Here is a 20,487-nt window from a genome sequence, read left to right as displayed (position 1 = left end):
AGTGGACCCCAGTGGGGTTTCTGTTCATGACCATTGGCTGAGAAGAGCAGTTTTCTTAAGCCAAAGATATGGAGCCCTCATTCTGAATTTGTGAGATATTTTATTTTGCTACCTCTGTAAATAAAGAATTGTGGATCAAATAATAAAAATAATATGATATACACATATGTAGTTGGTTTCAAGCTCTTTTATCCAGGAAGAATACAATCTGATCTTTTATTGCAACATGGGAAATAATGAAATAATTGATGCATTTTTTATGTTGTAAATTGAAAGAGATTTGCAGTGAGTGTTTGTCTAATTCTAAAGTCAATCTTTTCACAAGTAACAAGAAATAGAAACTGTAGAGCAAAGAAGAAAATGAATAACATTGTCAGAAGTGGGATTTGAACCCACGCCTCCAGAGGAGACTGCGACCTTAACGCAGCGCCTTAGACCGCACGGCCATCCTGACACATGAAACCACTGCTTTTTGAAAAGATGTATATTATGAAATAACCTATCTATAGTTACAATGACAATGTTGCTATTAAAACTGTTAATTTAAAAACTAGATATGAATTGCTTTTCCATTCATTTTAAAGAGGTTTCTAGTTGGCGTTACAATAAAAGTAAGTTTTGTTTTCCATGTTCAGGGTTGGAATCCAAGTGTCTAGAGTTTGTTCTCTAATGGATTTTAACTCAGCAATGAAATGAAATTTGTGAATCTTGCACAAACTGGCTACTTAATTTAGCTCATGGGTTTGATTGGATGCCATTGTAGTGGACCCCAGTGGGGTTTCTGTTCATGACCATTGGCTGAGAAGAGCAGTTTTCTTAAGCCAAAGATATGGAGCCCTCATTCTGAATTTGTGAGATATTTTATTTTGCTACCTCTGTAAATAAAGAATTGTGGATAAAATAATAAAAATAATATGATATACACATATGTGGTTGGTTTCAAGCTATTTTATCCAGGAAGAATACAATCTGATCTTTTATTGCAACATGGGAAATAATGAAATAATTGATGCATTTTTTATGTTGTAAATTGAAAGAGATTTGCAGTGAGTGTTTGTCTAATTCTAAAGTCAATCTTTTCACACGTAACAAGAAATAGAAACTGTAGAGCAAAGAAGAAAATGAATAACATTGTCAGAAGTGGGATTTGAACCCACGCCTCCAGAGGGGACTGCGACCTGAACGCAGCGCCTTAGACCGCTCGGCCATCCTGACACATGAAACCACTGCTTTTTGAAAAGATGTATATTATGAAATAACCTATCTATAGTTACAATGACAATGTTGCTATTAAAACTGTTAATTTAAAAACTAGATATGAATTGCTTTTTCATTCATTTTAAAGAGGTTTCTAGTTAGCGTTACAATAAAAGTAAGTTTTGTTTTCCATGTTCAGGGTTGGAATCCAAGTGTCTAGAGTTTGTTCTCTAATGGATTTTAACTCAGCAATGAAATTAAATTTGTGAATCTTACACAAACTGGTTATTTAATTTAGCTCATGGGTTCGATTGGATGCCATTGTAGTGGACCCCAGTGGGGTTTCTGTTCATGACCATTGGCTGAGAAGAGCAGTTTTCTTAAGCCAAAGATATGGAGCCCTCATTCTGAATTTGTGAGATATTTTATTTTGCTACCTCTGTAAATAAAGAATTGTGGATCAAATAATAAAAATAATATGATATACACATATGTGGTTGGTTTCAAGCTCTTTTATCCAGGGAGAATACAATCTGATCTTTTATTGCAACATGGGAAATAGAGAAATAATTGATGCATTTTTTATGTTGTAAAGTGAAAGAGATTTGCAGTGAGTGTTTGTCTAATTCTAAAGCCAATCTTTTCACAAGTAACAAGAAATAGAAACTGTAGAGCAAAGAAGAAAATGAATAACATTGTCAGAAGTGGGATTTGAACCCAGGCCACTCAGCGCCTTAAACCGCTCGGCCATCCTGACACATGAAACCACTACTTTTTGAAAAGATGTATATTATGAAATAACCTATCTATAGTTACAATGACAATGTTGCTATTAAAACTGTTAATTTAAAAACTAAATATGAATTGCTTTTCCATTCATTTTAAAGAGGTTTCTAGTTGGCGTTACAATAAAAGTAAGTTTTGTTTTCCATGTTCAGGGTTGGAATCCAAGTGTCTAGAGTTTGTTCTCTAATGGATTTTAACTCAGCAATGAAATTAAATTTGTGAATCTTGCACAAACTGGCTACTTAATTTAGCTCATGGGTTTGATTGGATGCCATTGTAGTGGACCCCAGTGGGGTTTCTGTTCATGACCATTGGCTGAGAAGAGCAGTTTTCTTAAGCCAAAGATATGGAGCCCTCATTCTGAATTTGTGAGATATTTTATTTTGCTACCTCTGTAAATAAAGAATTGTGGATCAAATAATAAAAATAATATGATATACACATATGTGGTTGGTTTCAAGCTCTTTTATCCAGAGAGAATACAATCTGATCTTTTATTGCAACATGGGAAATAATGAAATAATTGATGCATTTTTTATGTTGTAAATTGAAAGAGATTTGCAGTGAGTGTAAGTCTAATTCTAAAGTCAATCTTTTCACAAGTAACAAGAAATAGAAACTGTAGAGCAAATAAGAAAATTAATAACATTGTCAGAAGTGGGATTTGAACCCACGCCTCCAGAGGAGACTGCGACCTGAACTCAGCACCTTAGACCGCTCGGCCATCCTGACACATGAAACCACTACTTTTTGAAAAGATGTATATTATGAAATAACCTATCTATAGTTACAATGACAATGTTGCTATTAAAACTGTTAATTTAAAAACTAAATATGAATTGCTTTTCCATTCATTTCAAAGAGGTTTCTAGTTGGCGTTGCAATAAAAGTAAGTTTTGTTTTCCATGTTCAGGGTTGGAATCCAAGTGTCTAGAGTTTGTTCTCTAATGGATTTTAACTCAGCAATGATATTAAATTTGTGAATCTTGCACAAACTGGTTATTTAATTTAGCTCATGGGTTCGATTGGATGCCATTGTAGTGGACCCCAGTGGGGTTTTTGTTCATGACCATTGGCTGAGAAGAGCAGTTTTCTTAAGCCAAAGATATGGAGCCCTCATTCTGAATTTGAGAGATATTTTATTTTGCTACCTCTGTAAATAAAGAATTGTGGATCAAATAATAAAAATAATATGATATACACATATGTGGTTGGTTTCAAGCTCTTTTATCCAGGGAGAATACAATCTGATCTTTTATTGCAACATGGGAAATAATGAAATAATTGATGCATTTTTTATGTTGTAAATTGAAAGAGATTTGCAGTGAGTGTTTGCCTAATTCTAAAGCCAATCTTTTCACAAGTAACAAGAAATAGAAACTGTAGAGCAAAGAAGAAAATGAATAACATTGTCAGAAGTGGGATTTGAACCCAGGCCACTCAGCGCCTTAGACCGCTCGGCCATCCTGACACATGAAACCACTGCTTTTTGAAAAGATGTATATTATGAAATAACCTATCTATAGTTACAATGACAATGTTGCTATTAAAACTGTTAATTTAAAAAATAAATATGAATTGCTTTTCCATTCATTTTAAAGAGGTTTCTAGTTGGCGTTACAATAAAAGTAAGTTTTGTTTTCCATGTTCAGGGTTGGAATCCAAGTGTCTAGAGTTTGTTCTCTAATGGATTTTAACTCAGCAATGAAATGAAATTTGTGAATCTTGCACAAACTGGCTACTTAATTTAGCTCATGGGTTTGATTGGATGCCATTGTAGTGGACCCCAGTGGGGTTTCTGTTCATGACCATTGGCTGAGAAGAGCAGTTTTCTTAAGCCAAAGATATGGAGCCCTCATTCTGAATTTGTGAGATATTTTATTTTGCTACCTCTGTAAATAAAGAATTGTGGATAAAATAATAAAAATAATATGATATACACATATGTGGTTGGTTTCAAGCTCTTTTATCCAGGAAGAATACAATCTGATCTTTTATTGCAACATGGGAAATAATGAAATAATTGATGCATTTTTTATGTTGTAAATTGAAAGAGATTTGCAGTGAGTGTTTGTCTAATTCTAAAGTCAATCTTTTCACAAGTAACAAGAAATAGAAACTGTAGAGCAAAGAATAAAATGAATAACATTGTCAGAAGTGGGATTTGAACCCACTGCTCCAGAGGAGACTGCGACCTGAATCCAGCGCCTTAGACCGCTCGGCCATCCTGACACATGAAACCACTGCTTTTTGAAAAGATGTATATTATGAAATAACCTATCTATAGTTACAATGACAATGTTGCTATTAAAACTGTTAATTTAAAAACTAGATATGAATTGCTTTTCCATTCATTTTAAAGAGGTTTCTAGTTGGCGTTACAATAAAAGTAAGTTTTGTTTTCCATGTTCAGGGTTGGAATCCAAGTGTCTAGAGTTTGTTCCCTAATGGATTTTAACTCAGCAATGAAATTAAATTTGTGAATCTTGCACAAACTGGCTACTTAATTTAGCTCATGGGTTTGATTGGATGCCAATTTAGTGGACCCCAGTGGGGTTTCTGTTCATGACCATTGGCTGAGAAGAGCAGTTTTCTTAAGCCAAAGATATGGAGCCCTCATTCTGAATTTGTGAGATATTTTATTTTGCTACCTCTGTAAATAAAGAATTGTGGATCAAATAATAAAAATAATATGATATACACATATGTAGTTGGTTTCAAGCTCTTTTATCCAGGAAGAATACAATCTGATCTTTTATTGCAACATGGGAAATAATGAAATAATTGATGCATTTTTTATGTTGTAAATTGAAAGAGATTTGCAGTGAGTGTTTGTCTAATTCTAAAGTCAATCTTTTCACAAGTAACAAGAAATAGAAACTGTAGAGCAAAGAAGAAAATGAATAACATTGTCAGAAGTGGGATTTGAACCCACGCCTCCAGAGGAGACTGCGACCTTAACGCAGCGCCTTAGACCGCACGGCCATCCTGACACATGAAACCACTGCTTTTTGAAAAGATGTATATTATGAAATAACCTATCTATAGTTACAATGACAATGTTGCTATTAAAACTGTTAATTTAAAAACTAGATATGAATTGCTTTTCCATTCATTTTAAAGAGGTTTCTAGTTGGCGTTACAATAAAAGTAAGTTTTGTTTTCCATGTTCAGGGTTGGAATCCAAGTGTCTAGAGTTTGTTCTCTAATGGATTTTAACTCAGCAATGAAATGAAATTTGTGAATCTTGCACAAACTGGCTACTTAATTTAGCTCATGGGTTTGATTGGATGCCATTGTAGTGGACCCCAGTGGGGTTTCTGTTCATGACCATTGGCTGAGAAGAGCAGTTTTCTTAAGCCAAAGATATGGAGCCCTCATTCTGAATTTGTGAGATATTTTATTTTGCTACCTCTGTAAATAAAGAATTGTGGATAAAATAATAAAAATAATATGATATACACATATGTGGTTGGTTTCAAGCTATTTTATCCAGGAAGAATACAATCTGATCTTTTATTGCAACATGGGAAATAATGAAATAATTGATGCATTTTTTATGTTGTAAATTGAAAGAGATTTGCAGTGAGTGTTTGTCTAATTCTAAAGTCAATCTTTTCACACGTAACAAGAAATAGAAACTGTAGAGCAAAGAAGAAAATGAATAACATTGTCAGAAGTGGGATTTGAACCCACGCCTCCAGAGGGGACTGCGACCTGAACGCAGCGCCTTAGACCGCTCGGCCATCCTGACACATGAAACCACTGCTTTTTGAAAAGATGTATATTATGAAATAACCTATCTATAGTTACAATGACAATGTTGCTATTAAAACTGTTAATTTAAAAACTAGATATGAATTGCTTTTTCATTCATTTTAAAGAGGTTTCTAGTTAGCGTTACAATAAAAGTAAGTTTTGTTTTCCATGTTCAGGGTTGGAATCCAAGTGTCTAGAGTTTGTTCTCTAATGGATTTTAACTCAGCAATGAAATTAAATTTGTGAATCTTACACAAACTGGTTATTTAATTTAGCTCATGGGTTCGATTGGATGCCATTGTAGTGGACCCCAGTGGGGTTTCTGTTCATGACCATTGGCTGAGAAGAGCAGTTTTCTTAAGCCAAAGATATGGAGCCCTCATTCTGAATTTGTGAGATATTTTATTTTGCTACCTCTGTAAATAAAGAATTGTGGATCAAATAATAAAAATAATATGATATACACATATGTGGTTGGTTTCAAGCTCTTTTATCCAGGGAGAATACAATCTGATCTTTTATTGCAACATGGGAAATAGAGAAATAATTGATGCATTTTTTATGTTGTAAAGTGAAAGAGATTTGCAGTGAGTGTTTGTCTAATTCTAAAGCCAATCTTTTCACAAGTAACAAGAAATAGAAACTGTAGAGCAAAGAAGAAAATGAATAACATTGTCAGAAGTGGGATTTGAACCCAGGCCACTCAGCGCCTTAAACCGCTCGGCCATCCTGACACATGAAACCACTACTTTTTGAAAAGATGTATATTATGAAATAACCTATCTATAGTTACAATGACAATGTTGCTATTAAAACTGTTAATTTAAAAACTAAATATGAATTGCTTTTCCATTCATTTTAAAGAGGTTTCTAGTTGGCGTTACAATAAAAGTAAGTTTTGTTTTCCATGTTCAGGGTTGGAATCCAAGTGTCTAGAGTTTGTTCTCTAATGGATTTTAACTCAGCAATGAAATTAAATTTGTGAATCTTGCACAAACTGGCTACTTAATTTAGCTCATGGGTTTGATTGGATGCCATTGTAGTGGACCCCAGTGGGGTTTCTGTTCATGACCATTGGCTGAGAAGAGCAGTTTTCTTAAGCCAAAGATATGGAGCCCTCATTCTGAATTTGTGAGATATTTTATTTTGCTACCTCTGTAAATAAAGAATTGTGGATCAAATAATAAAAATAATATGATATACACATATGTGGTTGGTTTCAAGCTCTTTTATCCAGAGAGAATACAATCTGATCTTTTATTGCAACATGGGAAATAATGAAATAATTGATGCATTTTTTATGTTGTAAATTGAAAGAGATTTGCAGTGAGTGTAAGTCTAATTCTAAAGTCAATCTTTTCACAAGTAACAAGAAATAGAAACTGTAGAGCAAATAAGAAAATTAATAACATTGTCAGAAGTGGGATTTGAACCCACGCCTCCAGAGGAGACTGCGACCTGAACTCAGCACCTTAGACCGCTCGGCCATCCTGACACATGAAATCACTACTTTTTGAAAAGATGTATATTATGAAATAACCTATCTATAGTTACAATGACAATGTTGCTATTAAAACTGTTAATTTAAAAACTAAATATGAATTGCTTTTCCATTCATTTTAAAGAGGTTTCTAGTTGGCGTTGCAATAAAAGTAAGTTTTGTTTTCCATGTTCAGGGTTGGAATCCAAGTGTCTAGAGTTTGTTCTCTAATGGATTTTAACTCAGCAATGATATTAAATTTGTGAATCTTGCACAAACTGGTTATTTAATTTAGCTCATGGGTTCGATTGGATGCCATTGTAGTGGACCCCAGTGGGGTTTTTGTTCATGACCATTGGCTGAGAAGAGCAGTTTTCTTAAGCCAAAGATATGGAGCCCTCATTCTGAATTTGTGAGATATTTTATTTTGCTACCTCTGTAAATAAAGAATTGTGGATCAAATAATAAAAATAATATGATATACACATATGTGGTTGGTTTCAAGCTCTTTTATCCAGGGAGAATACAATCTGATCTTTTATTGCAACATGGGAAATAATGAAATAATTGATGCATTTTTTATGTTGTAAATTGAAAGAGATTTGCAGTGAGTGTTTGCCTAATTCTAAAGCCAATCTTTTCACAAGTAACAAGAAATAGAAACTGTAGAGCAAAGAAGAAAATGAATAACATTGTCAGAAGTGGGATTTGAACCCAGGCCACTCAGCGCCTTAGACCGCTCGGCCATCCTGACACATGAAACCACTGCTTTTTGAAAAGATGTATATTATGAAATAACCTATCTATAGTTACAATGACAATGTTGCTATTAAAACTGTTAATTTAAAAAATAAATATGAATTGCTTTTCCATTCATTTTAAAGAGGTTTCTAGTTGGCGTTACAATAAAAGTAAGTTTTGTTTTCCATGTTCAGGGTTGGAATCCAAGTGTCTAGAGTTTGTTCTCTAATGGATTTTAACTCAGCAATGAAATGAAATTTGTGAATCTTGCACAAACTGGCTACTTAATTTAGCTCATGGGTTTGATTGGATGCCATTGTAGTGGACCCCAGTGGGGTTTCTGTTCATGACCATTGGCTGAGAAGAGCAGTTTTCTTAAGCCAAAGATATGGAGCCCTCATTCTGAATTTGTGAGATATTTTATTTTGCTACCTCTGTAAATAAAGAATTGTGGATAAAATAATAAAAATAATATGATATACACATATGTGGTTGGTTTCAAGCTCTTTTATCCAGGAAGAATACAATCTGATCTTTTATTGCAACATGGGAAATAATGAAATAATTGATGCATTTTTTATGTTGTAAATTGAAAGAGATTTGCAGTGAGTGTTTGTCTAATTCTAAAGTCAATCTTTTCACAAGTAACAAGAAATAGAAACTGTAGAGCAAAGAAGAAAATGAATAACATTGTCAGAAGTGGGATTTGAACCCACTGCTCCAGAGGAGACTGCGACCTGAATCCAGCGCCTTAGACCGCTCGGCCATCCTGACACATGAAACCACTGCTTTTTGAAAATATGTATATTATGAAATAACCTATCTATAGTTACAATGACAATGTTGCTATTAAAACTGTTAATTTAAAAACTAGATATGAATTGCTTTTCCATTCATTTTAAAGAGGTTTCTAGTTGGCGTTACAATAAAAGTAAGTTTTGTTTTCCATGTTCAGGGTTGGAATCCAAGTGTCTAGAGTTTGTTCCCTAATGGATTTTAACTCAGCAATGAAATTAAATTTGTGAATCTTGCACAAACTGGCTACTTAATTTAGCTCATGGGTTTGATTGGATGCCAATTTAGTGGACCCCAGTGGGGTTTCTGTTCATGACCATTGGCTGAGAAGAGCAGTTTTCTTAAGCCAAAGATATGGAGCCCTCATTCTGAATTTGTGAGATATTTTATTTTGCTACCTCTGTAAATAAAGAATTGTGGATCAAATAATAAAAATAATATGATATACACATATGTAGTTGGTTTCAAGCTCTTTTATCCAGGAAGAATACAATCTGATCTTTTATTGCAACATGGGAAATAATGAAATAATTGATGCATTTTTTATGTTGTAAATTGAAAGAGATTTGCAGTGAGTGTTTGTCTAATTCTAAAGTCAATCTTTTCACAAGTAACAAGAAATAGAAACTGTAGAGCAAAGAAGAAAATGAATAACATTGTCAGAAGGGGGTATTGAACCCACGCCTCCAGAGGAGACTGCGACCTGAACGCAGCGCCTTAGACCGCACGGCCATCCTGACACATGAAACCACTGCTTTTTGAAAAGATGTATATTATGAAATAACCTATCTATAGTTACAATGACAATGTTGCTATTAAAACTGTTAATTTAAAAACTAGATATGAATTGCTTTTCCATTCATTTTAAAGAGGTTTCTAGTTGGCGTTACAATAAAAGTAAGTTTTGTTTTCCATGTTCAGGGTTGGAATCCAAGTGTCTAGAGTTTGTTCCCTAATGGATTTTAACTCAGCAATGAAATTAAATTTGTGAATCTTGCACAAACTGGCTACTTAATTTAGCTCATGGGTTTGATTGGATGCCAATTTAGTGGACCCCAGTGGGGTTTCTGTTCATGACCATTGGCTGAGAAGAGCAGTTTTCTTAAGCCAAAGATATGGAGCCCTCATTCTGAATTTGTGAGATATTTTATTTTGCTACCTCTGTAAATAAAGAATTGTGGATCAAATAATAAAAATAATATGATATACACATATGTGGTTGGTTTCAAGCTCTTTTATCCAGGGAGAATACAATCTGATCTTTTATTGCAACATGGGAAATAGAGAAATAATTGATGCATTTTTTATGTTGTAAAGTGAAAGAGATTTGCAGTGAGTGTTTGTCTAATTCTAAAGCCAATCTTTTCACAAGTAACAAGAAATAGAAACTGTAGAGCAAAGAAGAAAATGAATAACATTGTCAGAAGTGGGATTTGAACCCAGGCCACTCAGCGCCTTAAACCGCTCGGCCATCCTGACACATGAAACCACTACTTTTTGAAAAGATGTATATTATGAAATAACCTATCTATAGTTACAATGACAATGTTGCTATTAAAACTGTTAATTTAAAAACTAAATATGAATTGCTTTTCCATTCATTTTAAAGAGGTTTCTAGTTGGCGTTACAATAAAAGTAAGTTTTGTTTTCCATGTTCAGGGTTGGAATCCAAGTGTCTAGAGTTTGTTCTCTAATGGATTTTAACTCAGCAATGAAATTAAATTTGTGAATCTTGCACAAACTGGCTACTTAATTTAGCTCATGGGTTTGATTGGATGCCATTGTAGTGGACCCCAGTGGGGTTTCTGTTCATGACCATTGGCTGAGAAGAGCAGTTTTCTTAAGCCAAAGATATGGAGCCCTCATTCTGAATTTGTGAGATATTTTATTTTGCTACCTCTGTAAATAAAGAATTGTGGATCAAATAATAAAAATAATATGATATACACATATGTGGTTGGTTTCAAGCTCTTTTATCCAGAGAGAATACAATCTGATCTTTTATTGCAACATGGGAAATAATGAAATAATTGATGCATTTTTTATGTTGTAAATTGAAAGAGATTTGCAGTGAGTGTAAGTCTAATTCTAAAGTCAATCTTTTCACAAGTAACAAGAAATAGAAACTGTAGAGCAAATAAGAAAATTAATAACATTGTCAGAAGTGGGATTTGAACCCACGCCTCCAGAGGAGACTGCGACCTGAACTCAGCACCTTAGACCGCTCGGCCATCCTGACACATGAAATCACTACTTTTTGAAAAGATGTATATTATGAAATAACCTATCTATAGTTACAATGACAATGTTGCTATTAAAACTGTTAATTTAAAAACTAAATATGAATTGCTTTTCCATTCATTTTAAAGAGGTTTCTAGTTGGCGTTGCAATAAAAGTAAGTTTTGTTTTCCATGTTCAGGGTTGGAATCCAAGTGTCTAGAGTTTGTTCTCTAATGGATTTTAACTCAGCAATGATATTAAATTTGTGAATCTTGCACAAACTGGTTATTTAATTTAGCTCATGGGTTCGATTGGATGCCATTGTAGTGGACCCCAGTGGGGTTTTTGTTCATGACCATTGGCTGAGAAGAGCAGTTTTCTTAAGCCAAAGATATGGAGCCCTCATTCTGAATTTGTGAGATATTTTATTTTGCTACCTCTGTAAATAAAGAATTGTGGATCAAATAATAAAAATAATATGATATACACATATGTGGTTGGTTTCAAGCTCTTTTATCCAGGGAGAATACAATCTGATCTTTTATTGCAACATGGGAAATAATGAAATAATTGATGCATTTTTTATGTTGTAAATTGAAAGAGATTTGCAGTGAGTGTTTGCCTAATTCTAAAGCCAATCTTTTCACAAGTAACAAGAAATAGAAACTGTAGAGCAAAGAAGAAAATGAATAACATTGTCAGAAGTGGGATTTGAACCCAGGCCACTCAGCGCCTTAGACCGCTCGGCCATCCTGACACATGAAACCACTGCTTTTTGAAAAGATGTATATTATGAAATAACCTATCTATAGTTACAATGACAATGTTGCTATTAAAACTGTTAATTTAAAAAATAAATATGAATTGCTTTTCCATTCATTTTAAAGAGGTTTCTAGTTGGCGTTACAATAAAAGTAAGTTTTGTTTTCCATGTTCAGGGTTGGAATCCAAGTGTCTAGAGTTTGTTCTCTAATGGATTTTAACTCAGCAATGAAATGAAATTTGTGAATCTTGCACAAACTGGCTACTTAATTTAGCTCATGGGTTTGATTGGATGCCATTGTAGTGGACCCCAGTGGGGTTTCTGTTCATGACCATTGGCTGAGAAGAGCAGTTTTCTTAAGCCAAAGATATGGAGCCCTCATTCTGAATTTGTGAGATATTTTATTTTGCTACCTCTGTAAATAAAGAATTGTGGATAAAATAATAAAAATAATATGATATACACATATGTGGTTGGTTTCAAGCTCTTTTATCCAGGAAGAATACAATCTGATCTTTTATTGCAACATGGGAAATAATGAAATAATTGATGCATTTTTTATGTTGTAAATTGAAAGAGATTTGCAGTGAGTGTTTGTCTAATTCTAAAGTCAATCTTTTCACAAGTAACAAGAAATAGAAACTGTAGAGCAAAGAAGAAAATGAATAACATTGTCAGAAGTGGGATTTGAACCCACTGCTCCAGAGGAGACTGCGACCTGAATCCAGCGCCTTAGACCGCTCGGCCATCCTGACACATGAAACCACTGCTTTTTGAAAATATGTATATTATGAAATAACCTATCTATAGTTACAATGACAATGTTGCTATTAAAACTGTTAATTTAAAAACTAGATATGAATTGCTTTTCCATTCATTTTAAAGAGGTTTCTAGTTGGCGTTACAATAAAAGTAAGTTTTGTTTTCCATGTTCAGGGTTGGAATCCAAGTGTCTAGAGTTTGTTCCCTAATGGATTTTAACTCAGCAATGAAATTAAATTTGTGAATCTTGCACAAACTGGCTACTTAATTTAGCTCATGGGTTTGATTGGATGCCAATTTAGTGGACCCCAGTGGGGTTTCTGTTCATGACCATTGGCTGAGAAGAGCAGTTTTCTTAAGCCAAAGATATGGAGCCCTCATTCTGAATTTGTGAGATATTTTATTTTGCTACCTCTGTAAATAAAGAATTGTGGATCAAATAATAAAAATAATATGATATACACATATGTAGTTGGTTTCAAGCTCTTTTATCCAGGAAGAATACAATCTGATCTTTTATTGCAACATGGGAAATAATGAAATAATTGATGCATTTTTTATGTTGTAAATTGAAAGAGATTTGCAGTGAGTGTTTGTCTAATTCTAAAGTCAATCTTTTCACAAGTAACAAGAAATAGAAACTGTAGAGCAAAGAAGAAAATGAATAACATTGTCAGAAGGGGGTATTGAACCCACGCCTCCAGAGGAGACTGCGACCTGAACGCAGCGCCTTAGACCGCACGGCCATCCTGACACATGAAACCACTGCTTTTTGAAAAGATGTATATTATGAAATAACCTATCTATAGTTACAATGACAATGTTGCTATTAAAACTGTTAATTTAAAAACTAGATATGAATTGCTTTTCCATTCATTTTAAAGAGGTTTCTAGTTGGCGTTACAATAAAAGTAAGTTTTGTTTTCCATGTTCAGGGTTGGAATCCAAGTGTCTAGAGTTTGTTCTCTAATGGATTTTAACTCAGCAATGAAATGAAATTTGTGAATCTTGCACAAACTGGCTACTTAATTTAGCTCATGGGTTTGATTGGATGCCAATTTAGTGGACCCCAGTGGGGTTTCTGTTCATGACCATTGGCTGAGAAGAGCAGTTTTCTTAAGCCAAAGATATGGAGCCCTCATTCTGAATTTGTGAGATATTTTATTTTGCTACCTCTGTAAATAAAGAATTGTAGATCAAATAATAAAAATAATATGATATTCACATATGTGGTTGGTTTCAAGCTCTTTTATCCAGGGAGAATACAATCTGATCTTTTATTGACACATGGGAAATAATGAAATAATTGATGCATTTTTTATGTTGTAAATTGAAAGAGATTTACAGTGAGTGTAAGTCTAATTCTAAAGTCAATCTTTTCACAAGTAACAAGAAATAGAAACTGTAGAGCAAAGAAGAAAATGAATAACATTGTCAGAAGTGGGATTTGAACCCACGCCTCCAGAGGGGACTGCGACCTGAACGCAGCGCCTTAGACCGCTCTGCCATCCTGACACATGAAACCACTGCTTTTTGAAAAGATGTATATTATGAAATAACCTTTCTATAGTTACAATGACAATGTTGCTATTAAAACTGTTAATTTAAAAACTAGATATGAATTGCTTTTTCATTCATTTTAAAGAGGTTTCTAGTTAGCGTTACAATAAAAGTAAGTTTTGTTTTCCATGTTCAGGGTTGGAATCCAAGTGTCTAGAGTTTGTTCTCTAATGGATTTTAACTCAGCAATGAAATTAAATTTGTGAATCTTACACAAACTGGTTATTTAATTTAGCTCATGGGTTCGATTGGATGCCATTGTAGTGGACCCCAGTGGGGTTTCTGTTCATGACCATTGGCTGAGAAGAGCAGTTTTCTTAAGCCAAAGATATGGAGCCCTCATTCTGAATTTGTGAGATATTTTATTTTGCTACCTCTGTAAATAAAGAATTGTGGATCAAATAATAAAAATAATATGATATACACATATGTGGTTGGTTTCAAGCTCTTTTATCCAGGGAGAATACAATCTGATCTTTTATTGCAACATGGGAAATAGAGAAATAATTGATGCATTTTTTATGTTGTAAAGTGAAAGAGATTTGCAGTGAGTGTTTGTCTAATTCTAAAGCCAATCTTTTCACAAGTAACAAGAAATAGAAACTGTAGAGCAAAGAAGAAAATGAATAACATTGTCAGAAGTGGGATTTGAACCCAGGCCACTCAGCGCCTTAAACCGCTCGGCCATCCTGACACATGAAACCACTGCTTTTTGAAAAGATGTATATTATGAAATAACCTATCTATAGTTACAATGACAATGTTGCTATTAAAACTGTTAATTTTAAAAATAAATATGAATTGCTTTTCCATTCATTTTAAAGAGGTTTCTAGTTGGCGTTACAATAAAAGTAAGTTTTGTTTTCCATGTTCAGGGTTGGAATCCAAGTGTCTAGAGTTTGTTCTCTAATGGATTTTAACTCAGCAATGAAATGAAATTTGTGAATCTTGCACAAACTGGCTACTTAATTTAGCTCATGGGTTTGATTGGATGCCATTGTAGTGGACCCCAGTGGGGTTTCTGTTCATGACCATTGGCTGAGAAGAGCAGTTTTCTTAAGCCAAAGATATGGAGCCCTCATTCTGAATTTGTGAGATATTTTATTTTGCTACCTCTGTAAATAAAGAATTGTGGATAAAATAATAAAAATAATATGATATACACATATGTGGTTGGTTTCAAGCTCTTTTATCCAGGAAGAATACAATCTGATCTTTTATTGCAACATGGGAAATAATGAAATAATTGATGCATTTTTTATGTTGTAAATTGAAAGAGATTTGCAGTGAGTGTTTGTCTAATTCTAAAGTCAATCTTTTCACAAGTAACAAGAAATAGAAACTGTAGAGCAAAGAAGAAAATGAATAACATTGTGAGAAGTGGGATTTGAACCCACGCCTCCAGAGGAGACTGCGACCTGAACGCAGCGCCTTAGACCGCTCGGCCATCCTGACACATGAAACCACTGCTTTTTGAAAAGATGTATATTATGAAATAACCTATCTATAGTTACAATGACAATGTTGCTATTAAAACTGTTAATTTAAAAACTAGATATGAATTGCTTTTCCATTCATTTTAAAGAGGTTTCTAGTTGGCGTTACAATAAAAGTAAGTTTTGTTTTCCATGTTCAGGGTTGGAATCCAAGTGTCTAGAGTTTGTTCCCTAATGGATTTTAACTCAGCAATGAAATGAAATTTGTGAATCTTGCACAAACTGGCTACTTATTTTAGCTCATGGGTTTGATTGGATGCCAATTTAGTGGACCCCAGTGGGGTTTCTGTTCATGACCATTGGCTGAGAAGAGCAGTTTTCTTAAGCCAAAGATATGGAGCCCTCATTCTGAATTTGTGAGATATTTTATTTTGCTACCTCTGTAAATAAAGAATTGTGGATCAAATAATAAAAATAATATGATATACACATATGTGGTTGGTTTCAAGCTCTTTTATCCAGGGAGAATACAATCTGATCTTTTATTGCAACATGGGAAATAATGAAATAATTGATGCATTTTTTATGTTGTAAATTGAAAGAGATTTGCAGTGAGTGTTTGTCTAATTCTAAAGCCAATCTTTTCACAAGTAACAAGAAATAGAAACTGTAGAGCAAAGAAGAAAATGAATAACATTGTCAGAAGTGGGATTTGAACCCAGGCCACTCAGCGCCTTAGACCGCTCGGCCATCCTGACACATGAAACCACTGCTTTTTAAAAAGATGTATATTATGAAATAACCTATCTATAGTTACAATGACAATGTTGCTATTAAAACTGTTAATTTAAAAAATAAATATGAATTGCTTTTCCATTCATTTTAAAGAGGTTTCTAGTTGGCGTTACAATAAAAGTAAGTTTTGTTTTCCATGTTCAGGGCTGGAATCCTAGTGTCTAGAGTTTGTTCTCTAATGGATTTTAACTCAGCAATGAAATGAAATTTGTGAATCTTGCACAAACTGGCTACTTAATTTAGCTCATGGGTTTGATTGGATGCCATTGTAGTGGACCCCAGTGGGGTTTCTGTTCATGACCATTGGCTGAGAAGAGCAGTTTTCTTAAGCCAAAGATATGGAGCCCTCATTCTGAATTTGTGAGATATTTTATTTTGCTACCTCTGTAAATAAAGAATTGTGGATCAAATAATAAAAATAATATGAAATACACATATGTGGTTGGTTTCAAGCTCTTTTATCCAGGGAGAATACAATCTGATCTTTTATTGCAACATGGGAAATAATGAAATAATTGATGCATTTTTTATGTTGTAAATTGAAAGAGATTTGCAGTGAGTGTAAGTCTAATTCTAAAGTCAATCTTTTCACAAGTAACAAGAAATAGAAACTGTAGAGCAAATAAGAAAATGAATAACATTGTCAGAAGTGGGATTTGAACCCACGCCTCCAGAGGAGACTGCGACCTGAACGCAGCGCCTTAGACCGCTCGGCCATCCTGACACATGAAACCACTACTTTTTGAAAAGATGTATATTATGAAATAACCTATCTATAGTTACAATGACAATGTTGCTATTAAAACTGTTAATTTAAAAACTAAATATGAATTGCTTTTCCATTCATTTTAAAGAGGTTTCTAGTTGGCGTTACAATAAAAGTAAGTTTTGTTTTCCATGTTCAGGGTTGGAATCCAAGTGTCTAGAGTTTGTTCTCTAATGGATTTTAACTCAGCAATTAAATTAAATTTGTGAATCTTGCACAAACTGGCTACTTAATTTAGCTCATGGGTTTGATTGGATGCCATTGTAGTGGACCCAAGTGGGGTTTCTGTTCATGACCATTGGCTGAGAAGAGCAGTTTTCTTAAGCCAAAGATATGGAGCCCTCATTCTGAATTTGTGAGATATTTTATTTTGCTACCTCTGTAAATAAAGAATTGTGGATCAAATAATAAAAATAATATGATATACACATATGTGGTTGGTTTCAAGCTCTTTTATCCAGAGAGAATACAATCTGATCTTTTATTGCAACATGGGAAATAATGAAATAATTGATGCATTTTTTATGTTGTAAATTGAAAGAGATTTGCAGTGAGTGTAAGTCTAATTCTAAAGTCAATCTTTTCACAAGTAACAAGAAATAGAAACTGTAGAGCAAAGAAGAAAATGAATAACATTGTCAGAAGTGGGATTTGAACCCACGCCTCCAGAGGAAACTGCGAAACGAACGCAGCGCCTTAGACCGCTCGGCCATCCTGACACATGAAACAACTACTTTTTTAAAAGATGTATATTATGAAATAACCTATCTATAGTTACAATGACAATGTTGCTATTAAAACTGTTAATTTAAAAACTAAATATGAATTGCTTTTTCATTCATTTTAAAGAGGTTTGTAGTTGGCGTTACAATAAAAGTATGTTTTGTTTTCCATGTTCAGGGTTGGAATCCAAGTGTCTAGAGTTTGTTCTCTAATGGATTTTAACTCAGCAATGAAATTAAATTTGTGAATCTTGCACAAACTGGTTATTTAATATAGCTCATGGGTTCGATTGGATGCCATTGTAGTGGACCCCAGTGGGGTTTCTGTTCATGACCATTGGCTGAGAAGAGCAGTTTTCTTAAGCCAAAGATATGGAGCCCTCATTCTGAATTTGTGAGATATTTTATTTTGCTACCTCTGTAAATAAAGAATTGTGGATCAAATAATAAAAATAATATGATATACACATATGTGGTTGGTTTCAAGCTCTTTTATCCAGGGAGAATACAATCTGATCTTTTATTGCAACATGGGAAATAATGAAATAATTGATGCATTTTTTATGTTGTAAATTGAAAGAGATTTGCAGTGAGTGTAAGTCTAATTCTAAAGTCAATCTTTTGACAAGTAACAAGAAATAGAAACTGTAGCGCAAAGAAGAAAATGAATAACATTGTCAGAAGTGGGATTTGAACCCACGCCTCCAGAGTAGACTGCGACCTGAACGCAGCGCCTTAGACCGCTCGGCCATCCAGACACATGAAACCACTACTTTTTGAAAAGATGTATATTATGAAATAACCTATCTATAGTTACAATGACAATGTTGCTATTAAAACTGTTAATTTAAAAACTAAATATGAATTGCTTTTTCATTCATTTTAAAGAGGTTTCTAGTTGGCGTTACAATAAAAGTATGTTTTGTTTTCCATGTTCAGGGTTGGAATCCAAGTGTCTAGAGTTTGTTCTCTAATGGATTTTAACTCAGCAATGAAATTAAATTTGTGAATCTTGCACAAACTGGTTATTTAATTTAGCTCATGGGTTCGATTGGATGCCATTGTAGTGGACCCCAGTGGGGTTTTTGTTCATGACCATTGGCTGAGAAGAGCAGTTTTCTTAAGCCAAAGATATGGAGCCCTCATTCTGAATTTGTGAGATATTTTATTTTGCTACCTCTGTAAATAAAGAATTGTGGATCAAATAATAAAAATAATATGATATACACATATGTGGTTGGTTTCAAGCTCTTTTATCCAGGGAGAATACAATCTGATCTTTTATTGCAACATGGGAAATAATGAAATAATTGATGCATTTTTTATGTTGTAAATTGAAAGAGATTTGCAGTGAGTGTTTGTCTAATTCTAAAGCCAATCTTTTCACAAGTAACAAGAAATAGAAACTGTAGAGCAAAGAAGAAAATGAATAACATTGTCAGAAGTGGGATTTGAACCCAGGCCACTCAGCGCCTTAGACCGCTCGGCCATCCTGACACATGAAACCACTGCTTTTTGAAAAGATGTATATTATGAAATAACCTATCTATAGTTACAATGACAATGTTGCTATTAAAACTGTTAATTTAAAAACTAAATATGAATTGCTTTTCCATTCATTTTAAAGAGGTTTCTAGTTGGCGTTACAATAAAAGTAAGTTTTGTTTTCCATGTTCAGGGTTGGAATCCAAGTGTCTAGAGTTTGTTCTCTAATGGATTTTAACTCAGCAATGAAATGAAATTTGTGAATCTTGCACAAACTGGCTACTTAATTTAGCTCATGGGTTTGATTGGATGCCATTGTAGTGGACCCCAGTGGGGTTTCTGTTCATGACCATTGGCTGAGAAGAGCAGTTTTCTTAAGCCAAAGATATGGAGCCCTCATTCTGAATTTGTGAGATATTTTATTTTGCTACCTCTGTAAATAAAGAATTGTGGATCAAATAATAAAAATAATATGATATACACATATGTGGTTGGTTTCAAGCTCTTTTATCCAGGAAGAATACAATCTGATCTTTTATTGCAACATGGGAAATAATGAAATAATTGATGCATTTTTTTATGTTGTAAATTGAAAGAGATTTGCAGTGAGTGTTTGTCTAATTCTAAAGTCAATCTTTTCACAAGTAACAAGAAATAGAAACTGTAGAGCAAAGAAGAAAAAGAATAACACTGTCAGAAGTGGGATTTGAACCCACGCCTCCAGAGGAGACTGCGACCTGAACGCAGCGCCTTAGACCGCTCGGCCATCCTGACACATGAAACCACTACTTTTTGAAAAGATGTATATTATGAAATAACCTATCTATAGTTACAATGACAATGTTGCTATTACAACTGTTAATTTAAAAACTAAATATGAATTGCTTTTCCATTCATTTTAAAGAGGTTTCTAGTTGGCGTTGCAATAAAAGTAAGTTTTGTTTTCCATGTTCAGGGTTGGAATCCAAGTGTCTAGAGTTTGTTCTCTAATGGATTTTAACTCAGCAATGAAATTAAATTTGTGAATCTTGCACAAACTGGTTATTTAATTTAGCTCATGGGTTCGATTGGATGCCATTGTAGTGGACCCCAGTGGGGTTTCTGTTCATGACCATTGGCTGAGAAGAGCAGTTTTCTTAAGCCAAAGATATGGAGCCCTCATTCTGAATTTGTGAGATATTTTATTTTGCTACCTCTGTAAATAAAGAATTGTGGATC

The 20,487-nt window shown here is 33.9% G+C and overlaps 18 non-coding genes across 18 annotated transcripts; all 18 read right to left on the bottom strand.

Moving 5' to 3' along the window:
• Nucleotides 1-371: 371 nt before the first annotated feature.
• On the bottom strand, nt 372-454 carry TRNAL-AAG (transfer RNA leucine (anticodon AAG)). The gene has a single exon. It is a non-coding gene; the product is annotated as a tRNA-Leu (tRNA).
• A 678-nt stretch (nt 455-1,132) lies between these two features.
• On the bottom strand, nt 1,133-1,215 carry TRNAL-CAG (transfer RNA leucine (anticodon CAG)). Its single transcript has one exon. It is a non-coding gene; the product is annotated as a tRNA-Leu (tRNA).
• Nucleotides 1,216-2,632: 1,417 nt separating this feature from the next.
• TRNAL-CAG (transfer RNA leucine (anticodon CAG)) lies at nt 2,633-2,715 on the bottom strand. Its single transcript has one exon. It is a non-coding gene; the product is annotated as a tRNA-Leu (tRNA).
• Nucleotides 2,716-4,132: 1,417 nt separating this feature from the next.
• Nucleotides 4,133-4,215, bottom strand: TRNAL-CAG (transfer RNA leucine (anticodon CAG)). Its single transcript is given in 2 exon segments — nt 4,133-4,167; nt 4,178-4,215. It is a non-coding gene; the product is annotated as a tRNA-Leu (tRNA).
• Nucleotides 4,216-4,893: 678 nt separating this feature from the next.
• TRNAL-AAG (transfer RNA leucine (anticodon AAG)) lies at nt 4,894-4,976 on the bottom strand. Its single transcript has one exon. It is a non-coding gene; the product is annotated as a tRNA-Leu (tRNA).
• A 678-nt stretch (nt 4,977-5,654) lies between these two features.
• On the bottom strand, nt 5,655-5,737 carry TRNAL-CAG (transfer RNA leucine (anticodon CAG)). Its single transcript has one exon. It is a non-coding gene; the product is annotated as a tRNA-Leu (tRNA).
• Nucleotides 5,738-7,154: 1,417 nt separating this feature from the next.
• TRNAL-CAG (transfer RNA leucine (anticodon CAG)) lies at nt 7,155-7,237 on the bottom strand. The gene has a single exon. It is a non-coding gene; the product is annotated as a tRNA-Leu (tRNA).
• Nucleotides 7,238-8,654: 1,417 nt separating this feature from the next.
• Nucleotides 8,655-8,737, bottom strand: TRNAL-CAG (transfer RNA leucine (anticodon CAG)). Its single transcript is given in 2 exon segments — nt 8,655-8,689; nt 8,700-8,737. It is a non-coding gene; the product is annotated as a tRNA-Leu (tRNA).
• Nucleotides 8,738-9,415: 678 nt separating this feature from the next.
• TRNAL-CAG (transfer RNA leucine (anticodon CAG)) lies at nt 9,416-9,498 on the bottom strand. The gene has a single exon. It is a non-coding gene; the product is annotated as a tRNA-Leu (tRNA).
• Nucleotides 9,499-10,915: 1,417 nt separating this feature from the next.
• TRNAL-CAG (transfer RNA leucine (anticodon CAG)) lies at nt 10,916-10,998 on the bottom strand. Its single transcript has one exon. It is a non-coding gene; the product is annotated as a tRNA-Leu (tRNA).
• A 1,417-nt stretch (nt 10,999-12,415) lies between these two features.
• Nucleotides 12,416-12,498, bottom strand: TRNAL-CAG (transfer RNA leucine (anticodon CAG)). Its single transcript is given in 2 exon segments — nt 12,416-12,450; nt 12,461-12,498. It is a non-coding gene; the product is annotated as a tRNA-Leu (tRNA).
• A 678-nt stretch (nt 12,499-13,176) lies between these two features.
• Nucleotides 13,177-13,259, bottom strand: TRNAL-CAG (transfer RNA leucine (anticodon CAG)). The gene has a single exon. It is a non-coding gene; the product is annotated as a tRNA-Leu (tRNA).
• A 678-nt stretch (nt 13,260-13,937) lies between these two features.
• Nucleotides 13,938-14,020, bottom strand: TRNAL-CAG (transfer RNA leucine (anticodon CAG)). Its single transcript has one exon. It is a non-coding gene; the product is annotated as a tRNA-Leu (tRNA).
• Nucleotides 14,021-15,437: 1,417 nt separating this feature from the next.
• TRNAL-CAG (transfer RNA leucine (anticodon CAG)) lies at nt 15,438-15,520 on the bottom strand. Its single transcript has one exon. It is a non-coding gene; the product is annotated as a tRNA-Leu (tRNA).
• A 1,417-nt stretch (nt 15,521-16,937) lies between these two features.
• On the bottom strand, nt 16,938-17,020 carry TRNAL-CAG (transfer RNA leucine (anticodon CAG)). The gene has a single exon. It is a non-coding gene; the product is annotated as a tRNA-Leu (tRNA).
• Nucleotides 17,021-17,698: 678 nt separating this feature from the next.
• On the bottom strand, nt 17,699-17,781 carry TRNAT-CGU (transfer RNA threonine (anticodon CGU)). Its single transcript has one exon. It is a non-coding gene; the product is annotated as a tRNA-Thr (tRNA).
• Nucleotides 17,782-18,459: 678 nt separating this feature from the next.
• Nucleotides 18,460-18,542, bottom strand: TRNAL-CAG (transfer RNA leucine (anticodon CAG)). Its single transcript has one exon. It is a non-coding gene; the product is annotated as a tRNA-Leu (tRNA).
• Nucleotides 18,543-19,960: 1,418 nt separating this feature from the next.
• Nucleotides 19,961-20,043, bottom strand: TRNAL-CAG (transfer RNA leucine (anticodon CAG)). Its single transcript has one exon. It is a non-coding gene; the product is annotated as a tRNA-Leu (tRNA).
• Nucleotides 20,044-20,487: the final 444 nt, after the last annotated feature.

Source organism: Pseudophryne corroboree, chromosome 1 (assembly GCF_028390025.1).
Source record: "Pseudophryne corroboree isolate aPseCor3 chromosome 1, aPseCor3.hap2, whole genome shotgun sequence".
Classification (NCBI taxonomy): domain Eukaryota; kingdom Metazoa; phylum Chordata; class Amphibia; order Anura; family Myobatrachidae; genus Pseudophryne; species Pseudophryne corroboree.
The sequence above is the reverse complement of the archived record's forward strand: the minus strand, read 5'-3'. Positions and strand labels throughout refer to the sequence as shown.